At 41.5% G+C, this 9,569-nt stretch overlaps 1 long non-coding RNA gene across 1 annotated transcript; it reads left to right on the top strand.

Annotated features, from left to right (window-relative positions):
* The first annotated feature begins 398 nt into the window (after positions 1–398).
* Positions 399–9,459, top strand: LOC106486298 (uncharacterized). Its single transcript, XR_001292858.2, has 3 exons — positions 399–586; positions 6,355–6,422; positions 8,613–9,459. It is a non-coding gene; the product is annotated as an uncharacterized lncRNA (long non-coding RNA).
* Positions 9,460–9,569: the final 110 nt, after the last annotated feature.

Consider the following 9,569-nt stretch of genomic DNA (forward strand, 5'->3'; position numbering starts at 1 on the left):
ACCGCTCAGTTCTTCTGGGTAGGAAATGTATTTCCTCCTATTTGTAAATTTACAGCCCTGTATTTGATGTATTGTGGGTTTGTTTTTCTTTAGCAAAACCTTGGCTTCTTTGATATAACTGACTATTGGCTGAAAGAAATCAATCTCAAACATCCTCCTGAAAAGTCATAAACAGCTGATTGTGAGAAGACAGGAGAACATACCAGGGCAGGAAACACCCTGTAATTGTCCTGTTTCTTGTACTCTTCCTAATCATCTGTTATTGGCCACTGTCAAAGATGAGAGATAGATTTTGGTCTACCTGATGCCTGTGTTTTATAACAATATTGGAGAGGGAGGGAAAAGTTGAGACTGTCAGGTGACAGTCCAACATACCAGTGTCATTGTAACATATTTGATGTTGTATTTATCTATTCATCAGGATAGCAGGAGGATGTTCACTCAGGAGACCTTTCAGCAGTGGAAAGAGGGGCATGTTGTTTTGCTGCTATGCCAGAAGGGCAGCATCCACATCATTGAACCAGCTGCTGAGTTCCATGTTTTGAGGAGGCCATCACAGCAGACTGCAACTCTCAAGCTATTCAAGGTGAGTGGTCATTTCTACGCTTTAGAGCAATCTTAAGGAATAAAAGGCAGATGCTAGGTTATTTGACAGATGAGGAGAAGGAAATTAAAGGGCCTACTCCACTGGAAGGGAAAGAATCTGCTCTTGCACAAACCAGAGCAAGCTTAAAACTAAACCTTTCCCCTCAGAACATGCCTTCCAAAGGATGTGGCAAGCAATAGCTATACAAATCTCCTGGTGGCTTTGGACCGATTACTGCTTCAGCTCCATACAATTCCATTATTTTCAGTGGTGTCTGTCCTGATTAACAGTGTCAGTTGTCAAAAATCTGATTTTATGTTGTTGAACTGGTCTTATGCAGTGCAGTTCACAGGGGCAGGATTACACCCTGAAGGAGGTAAAAGCTGAGAAAAAAAATGTTTGTTATTGTTAACATTTCTTTCCTTTTCTGTGGTAAAGATTTGTTTGTTTTCTATGTGATTTATATAGCTCTTTATTAGGGTGGCTGTATTTTAGTACGTTGCATTATAAGTCACACCCAACTATATGTGATAGATTTAGTCATTGTGCTATAAATCATAGTGAATTAAAAAAAAAAACTCATGGCTGACAACTGGGCCATTTAGTTTATTTCTAGTGCTAGATTGCTAGATTATTGTAATGGTCAGCAAAACACTGTCTGCACAGAAAATTTATTAGAACCTTTTCAAGAATATTCTAACAAAAACCTGCCTTTAAGAGGTTGTTTCCTACCCATGGTTTTTTCAGACCATGTTTGCAAAGCAGGGCAGGTTGCAGCTAAGGGAAATACATATGGTCCATAATAAAAACTTAGTACAAAAAGTTTGGAGGGAAGGTTACAATGTTCAATTGTTTCCATTTGCTTTAGGAAAAGAGGAACAACTGTGACCCATATAATATAAGCGGTTGAGATGAAAATGATGAAAAGCAATATAATGCTTCAAAAAAAGGCAGCAGGCTTGCAGTACATCCTGCTCCACCTGTGTGAAAAAAGAATCCAGGACATGCGCAAGGAAGGAATATCTGATCATTTTTTGGGGAAGACCTCTCCAAGTTCCTTAAGAGAATTACCAGATTTTCTCATGTGTGAAAAAAAATTAAAAAACACTGGAATTATTAAGCAAAACAGTCATTTAATATGGAAATGATGTGGGGATGAGAGATGGGCGATCAGACTCCTCGGTGGTAGGCAAGGAGCATTAGCTAGCTAGTCTTTCTCTACAGTTTTATATGGGAAGAGAAAGCCATCTAAAAGGCATTCAGAGCAGAGTTAGTGTTGGTACACTGGATTCTGGTCACATCTGGAGAAGCAGTTCTCTCTCTTTTAGCTGTAGAGAGAGCTCAGAGAAATCACTTGACTAGAATTACATGGCTAAAGCTTGGTTTTCTGAGTACCCCTCCAAGGAAAATTTTTGAAAGAGGCATCTTTCTGAGACAGCATTGCATCTGGATGTTTGACAGCCATGGAGCATAGTGTGACAATTCTGTCCCAAACTAGAATATTTGCATAGTTGTCAATCTGATGTGCTGGTGTCCACCCAATCAGTGGTTTTATCAGTGCTGCAACTTGACTTTATATCACAGGACAAATGTAAACAGTGAGTTTATATGCTTGAACAGATTTTTTGGAATTGTCATCAAACACAAGGTATAAATGAGGAAAAAGAATAAGGTCCTGTTGTGTCTAACATTCAGGTTATTTCCTGTTGGGTTTCATGTCACAGAAACAGTGTTTCAGTTGCATTTTTCCCCATTAAATGGTCCCCTGATGGACTAGCTAAACGAGTTCTGGGCCATGTTCACCAGTGCGCTCTAGGCCACTGCAACTCCACTGAAGTAAAGCTGGAGTGATGTGATCAATCAGATCCAGGTTTGATGACTGTTCTAATTACTGCATTTGGAAATTCTTAATGGGAGAAGAGTCCATGTGTATACATGTGAGAGCCAGAGAGATGGCTCCTATGGGATGCTACACAACAGAAAAGTGCTAAAAAGTTTGTTATTTATTTATAGAACAATTAGTATTCAGCTTATCCCACAAGTATAGATCTGAATCTAGATCCAGACTTTCCCTAGGGGGTGCATTCAGCCTTTTGGTTCAAGCCCTACTCTCTTTGTAAGTAAGATAACTGACCTAGTCCAGCCACAGAACGATATGCACAGCTGTGTCTGTGTTTTGCTCTCATTTGTTCCTGTGTGAAACTGGAGGTGATCCAGTGAAGTCCATGAAGAGATTCCAGACAGAGCTGGGGTGAGTGAGAACTGAATTCAATTAATTATCTGCAGCAAATGCCTTAATAAGCAGAATGAGCCAAAATAATATTAAATAATTGAATAATTTGAATTTATGAAAATGATTCAACAGCAGTTTTCAATCACTCCCAAGTAGAAGGTAGATGGCAAATTAACATTGCAATTTCTTTGATAATACAAATAGCATGTAAGTTGCAAAATTGCTCAAATTCTTAAACTACCAGGCCTGCTGTAAATGTTTTCAGGAACTGCTAAGAAAATAAATGTTATTAAGAACTTTTCTTAATTTAAAAAAGAACTGAAAAACATTCATAAATATTTTCAAAAGGCTGAATTTATAGCACAGCAATGTCTGAAATGAATTCTAATATCAGGAAATCTCTGAAAAAATAGGTGCACAATTTTTAAAAAGCAAGATATAATTGAGAAAGGTGTCTGATATCCAACCCCTACTCCCAGAGGAAAACACATGAAGTTAGAATTAATATAATGTAGGATGTCCACAGGCAGTGACAGAGAAAGAAAGTTTTTTCATTCACTGTTAAACTTTAAAAGTACTATAGTAATTTGAAGCCAATAAATAAGTTGACTGTGCAAACCTGCAAGTGCTTAAACCCGTGTAAAGATGTCTTAACATTTTTTTTCCTCCAAGATCAATCCCTTTCCACGCCATCTCCTGGCTTCTGACCTGCCTGATTTAGTCATGTGCCCACATTAAAGGATCTGTAAACCCAGCTCAGACAGCAGTGGGCATCTGCTCAGTGCTGTGGGCGACCTGTTTTGTGCTGTGAGGAGTCCTTGTTTTTTCTCACTGTTCCATTTCCCTGGAAATGAGTTCATGTTCTTGGAAGTTTTTCTCTTTGTGACTGACAAGACAGCCTGTTGTAACAGTCTTCTCATAGCACTGAAATGGCAGGATTCATCTTACCTCACTTCAACCATCTCAAAGCAAAGCATCAAAGCTAAAGCTACACCGGGTTCCCTTTAGAGTCCATGCAGAGAAAAAGGCACCCCAAAAGAGTTCACATGCCTTAGGATTAAAGTTAGGGGAGATGAACCCTAGGCAGGAATCTGGTGATGAGTCACTTGCAAAGTACGTTTTGAGTCCATTGCCATGCTAAGAAACGTTTGTAGCTGCTGCCTTTTGTAGTATGCTTGAAAAGTTACAAATTTTAGGCTGTGCTGAATAGAAGCAGTTGGAGAATCTAAGAGGCCTTGCAGAAAGAACAAGCTTAAAGCTTCTCTAAAGAAGGAGTCTAGCATGAGTGTCCTCACTGATTACTGCCTTTCTTCTTGGGACAGGTGGCTATTCCTCAGATAGGCTTGTCCCAGGTTACTTAGGGCCTGCCTGGGATACAGGATGATGTTTGGGTGCAATCAGTACGCTTTCGCATTGGCTGGCAGCTGTTATTTGACTGCTAGGCAAAGACTAAAAGGTATCATTGTCCTGTTGAGGACTGAGACATGCTTTTTGACCATTGAAATACAATATTCAGAGTACCCAGTAATGTCCATGTGAAGCAAAGTAGAATTCTGTAAGGTGGGTCTTATAATTAACCACTGCTAAAAGAATGCACATCCTTGGGCTCTCTGCATCACATTAAGCCTACTTCTTCATTCCTGTTTTTCTTCTGAGTCCAAGATGAAATGTCACACTCACATAAGTATTCTCTGTTTGTATGAGAAGTTTCATGGAAGCCAACCAAATAGACAAATTAGAAAGGATTATTTGAAGAGCAATGACAACCTGGGCAGCTTTTCTCTCCTCTTTTATATCTCACCCCATTCAGGATTCTCTGGAACTTCTATTTGACTCTAATTGCAATAGCAAATCCATGTTCAACAACATGGCTTCTCCATTAACAATAAGCACAAGGCACAGAGTTCTGGTTCAAAGCTTGAACATCCCAAAATGTAGAGATATTTGAGTTTAAGGTCACGTAAGAAGGATAGGAATGTTTTCTGCAGCTGAAGTTCAGGTAGAAGAAAACAGACAGTTCATCTCAGTTCACTATAAATAGAGGCTTCTACGCAAAGACCAATCAGTGCAAAGCAAATTTGGACTCTAAAATGTACAAAATGTACAGAAGAAAGGATTGATTTACCAGAAAGTCTGGAAGGAGAGAAAGCTGGAGACCTTGGAGACACTAGTTGGCATCACTGACTAGGAACAGACAAAAAGTCATTTCCATCCGATAACTGCTTGAGTGATACAGGTTTCTTTATGCCCAGATAACAACAGGAACCAATAATGCAATTCTGTGCTTGTTCCTTCATAGCCACAGTCTCTGAGTTTGTGAAGTGTTGCTAAGTGGCTTGACAATCATAAGAATGAACAGCAAGCAGGAAAGGGACGTTCCCACAGACGAGATCTTGTGAAAGGCACAGTACTAAGCACAGCTTCTTACGAAGGCAGATCCAGCGACCAGATACAGAACTTGATTTTTCAGAAAAACAATGGGTTCAGTTCTCCCCTGTGGAAGAATATGTCTGCACAAGCAGTTAGTAAAATGAGGTGAAGTATTACTTTCTGGAACATGGAGGCCTCGATCCAATTTCCTATGTCCCATCTCCAGGTGATCTCCCTTCTGGATGACTGCAAGTCAGGGCACTCGGCTACATGACAGAAGTACCAGCCCTGCTGTGTAGACACAGCCTATCATGAGATATCATGATAAGTGTATATTAAGAATTTTAAGTTATTGTGCAGTGGAGACAATATGAAAATTTAGATGGACTGGAAGCTACTCCAGTATATAATAGAATAGAGTCACTAAAGCAGCAGTCCAGTTTTTCATGATCAGATAAAAATACTGTCCAAGACCATGTCTAAAAGTGTCTGAAACTGAAGGCTTTAGGGCTTTGAACTCCTGGTGATGCTGAGACATCCATGATGTTGTTCTCATTAGCTGGGTTTTTTTCTGAAATAAAACTTGAATGGTTCCAGTGGAGCAAAGTAGCATGGAAATATTTGGCATCTGGGTTTGATATGGAAATTGAATTATATTATTTCCAGTCTCCTGGGTTTATGATTTTCTCTTCCCCTAGGGATTACAAGGTAGCCAGGTTCACAGTTCTCTCAGGAAGGACAAAGTATGGCTGAATGTTGGAAAATACTTGGGAGAATTTTTTCTTAAGATAAATAGAACTCAGCTTGGAGCCTTACCTGGTCATAGGTTGTTAATGTGACCTCCCTCCTTGAAAGTGCTTTTTTAAGTCTGGATGGAGAAGGCTCCTGAGAACATCTTGTCTACTGTATTCAGAAAGGCTTGAGTCTATGATCTAGCCAGAGAACAACAGTTCTTGAAAAAGTAGGAAAGTGTTGTTCACAGGTCTCCTTTTATTATTTCTTTTGTCTTTTTTCTGCTTACAACCCAGATTGGTAGCTGTGTGACTATACTGAGAAATTACAGTTTGTTTTTAGAGATCACTGTTTGCAATACTGTCAAGTTATTATTCCTCTGTTGTGTACAGTACAGTGTCTGAAAACATTTGGTTGCTCTCTTTTCTCCCAGATCAGTTGGAAAAGAGCCCTGCGTTCTTCTTCACCCTAGTGAGAGCAGAGAACATGATCTGAAATGAGGTTAGTTGAACCAGCACTGCTGCCATAGGGACTGGCTTTGCTAATCAAGTTCTAGCAAGAACTGCGTTCCCAGAAATGTCTCCCTCACCCTACAATGAGCTAGGGAAGCCTAGCCCATCTGGCCAGTCTCTTGGGCCAGCACAAGGTCCCACCTGCTCCTTCTCCCCCAGCATGATTTTACATATCAAGTGCACTTGAAGAGAATTCGTAATGCTCAGGACTGGCAGAGACCCTGCTCCCTTAGCACTATGGAGAACCAATGAGAAAGCCCTTTTTACCATCTTGTCTGGTGATAGACGTCAGTCCTCGACAACTTCTGAGCCATAAACTAACATTTTGATCTTTATGTGGACTTTGATTTTGTGTGCAGACACCAGAATTTTTTTTCAGAACCACTATGAACTATGAACATGCCTTTGAGGAGAGCCCTGCCAGTCAGCAATATGGCAAATCATGCTCTGCATTACAACAAATCCTGCCCTCAAGCTACAGCTCCCACCAAAATCAGTAAAACAGGGAAGGCGGCCTTTAAAAAAAATCTTTAAACTGTCATGTCTGTAGCTTATCTGCTTTGCCCATCATGATAAGCAATTTATCCAGTATCTTGCCTTATTCATATCACTGGGAAAATCTTTGCCCTGTGCAGAATGATCAAATATAAATTACCTATTCCTTTTCCAAGACTCAGCTTGAGTCTTGAGTAAGGCTGCAAGTAAGTATATTGGGTACTCATGCTCTTGGAGGGCTGTTTTTACGATTGCTCTCCTGGGAACTACACCTTAAAAATCTTGGTTAATGTTCTTAAATAATTTTCACAGCTTTCTGCTGAGCCATCTCAGCACAATGATCCTTCCATCTGAGGACTTTCCCCGGTTCTCAGGAATATAACCACCCTTCACGACCGCAAGCTGTGAAACCAAACTATTGGCTGGATACCTCTTTCTTTTTCTCTAGCTCAGTAAGTGGCTGCATGTCAGTGGCATTTAAAAATTAATCAGTCTTAATAGGATACACTTCCTGCATTTTAACCCATCTTCTACATAAAACAAACCACTGAATTCAGCTACAGTAACTGTCTCATGATAGAACCTCTTAATGAACCTCTCTCATTATCACAAATTGACCCTGAATATCTTCACTAGCTCCACGCACTTCACCACTTTCTGCCTCCTGCTTCACTTTCCAACCCATTAGCATCTCTTAGCTGCTTCATTTGCACCAATAGACTTTACTGTTCCTAGAAACGAACAGTCAACTTCGAGTTCTCCTTCCATTTCTGAGAGATCTGGGAAGGGATTCACATGGTCCAATTTAACAGAGCCCAGATTCCCCCTATAGTTCATGATGTCCCCAGAGAAAGATTTAGTGCAGCTGAATGGTTCACTGTGGATAATAACTCCACCAGTCTCCGAATCACCCTCTTGGATGTTCCCACATACAGGCACCTAAACTAAATGTCTGAAGTTAGATAGTAGGAATCTGTATCCCTTCCTCCCCCAATTTCCAGTCTCCCTGCCTAATCTCCACACATACTTTTGCCTTCTCTATAAGCTGATTTACCAGCACCTTTTTGTTGTGCTTATGGTCAGCATTAAAGGCTCAAACTGTCCATGTGAGTGAGGTGCTCTCATTCACATGCCTGATAGTAGGTTCTTATTTACCTAACTAAACTAGGTAAACTAAAAGCAGACAAACTCAGGCTCATTACAATGTTAGTTTATGCTTTCCTCATTCAAACAGCACTGTATCTGCAGTGACTGTGACTGCCATTCTCAGAAAGTGCTTTCACAGATTAAAAGCTTTGAGTGGTCCTGGAAGATGCTGATTCCTTGCAGAGGAAAAGTACATGGTCTCCATCCCTACTGAAACCAGTTTTAAAAGTAGTTGTGCACTGTGATATAAACTCCGTTTTCAGAGACTGTCTGGTGACTGTATGTTTGAAGTCCCCTGAGAATATACCAATGATTTTGCAGCTACAAGAAGCCTGTGCCTGAACACTAATGGGTAAATTGGCAAGCAAATGAACTTTGGTATTTCTTACTATTTCCTGAAGATATAGAATATTTCTCTTGACGTTTTGATAGATCAGCGGATTCTTAATGCATGGTATATGCCAGGAATGCAGCCTGAGAGATGATTAATGTCTATGAAAGTAAAATTACTGCACCTCTATTTCTTATCTCTTTACAGTGATGACTGCGCTATATCTTGTTGAAGGCTGACACCCAGAAACAGGAAACCCTGGCTCCATTCAAACCAATTGCAAAACTCACAATGACAAAAGTAGCTCATTCACAAAGCTGTAAGCACACCTTACTGTTCGTTGTAACTTCAATTAATGAAGTGGTCTCCAGAGGAGCCAGACACAGCACAAAAGTTTAACTCCAGCCTGTATTTGCCCTAGAATCTCTCCACTTTGCCGAAGCTCCGTGCAGCAGGTGTAAAGGTCTGTCCCTTTATAGCACATGGCAGGATCGGAGCCTGTTCCTCTCCGGATGCAGACTGTTACCCTGTTTCTCTCCAACTTCAAAACCATGACAGTTACAGGACTGACTGAAACTGATCTTTATTTACTTACTTTTTCGTAACCGTAGGTTTTGGAAATGATAAAGTTTCGTTTCTTTGCTTGCCTTCATGCTCCCCCCAAGCGGGTTTCACCTTACAGATGTAATATGCAGTGAGGGCTGATTTACTTGCTAAAATCGGACAAAATACCCTGGGCCTGAGCCACCAAAATCCTTTAGGTTGGATATTTTCAGCCAATCTTCAATGTTTTTGCTAAGTTTAGCGAGCCGGAGGGGAGGGAGGTAGGAGAGGAGAAATCCGACCCAGATCGAAGGAAATGCCTTTGCGGACTCTGTGCCAGTTGCTGGTGCTTCACTTGCACCAGAAATCAGAGTCCGAGAAGGGAGCGAGACCCTGCCTGGGAGCAGTGCAAACAGCCGCAGTCGCGGGAATGAGCTGAAGTCTGGGAAACCCCCCGGACGGGCGAGGGCGGCGATAGCCCGGGCGGGGAGGGCAGCCGCGGCGGGGCGGTTTACTTGCTGTCTCCGCCGCCGCGAAGCTGCTCGCCCCGTAGCCGTGAGCGGCAGCCGCCCCCCGCCCCCGCGCCGCCGAGCGCCGCGCCGGGCGGCTCCCTTGGCTCGG

The sequence above is a fragment of the Apteryx mantelli genome, chromosome 17 (assembly GCF_036417845.1).
Source record: "Apteryx mantelli isolate bAptMan1 chromosome 17, bAptMan1.hap1, whole genome shotgun sequence".
Lineage (NCBI taxonomy): Eukaryota > Metazoa > Chordata > Aves > Apterygiformes > Apterygidae > Apteryx > Apteryx mantelli.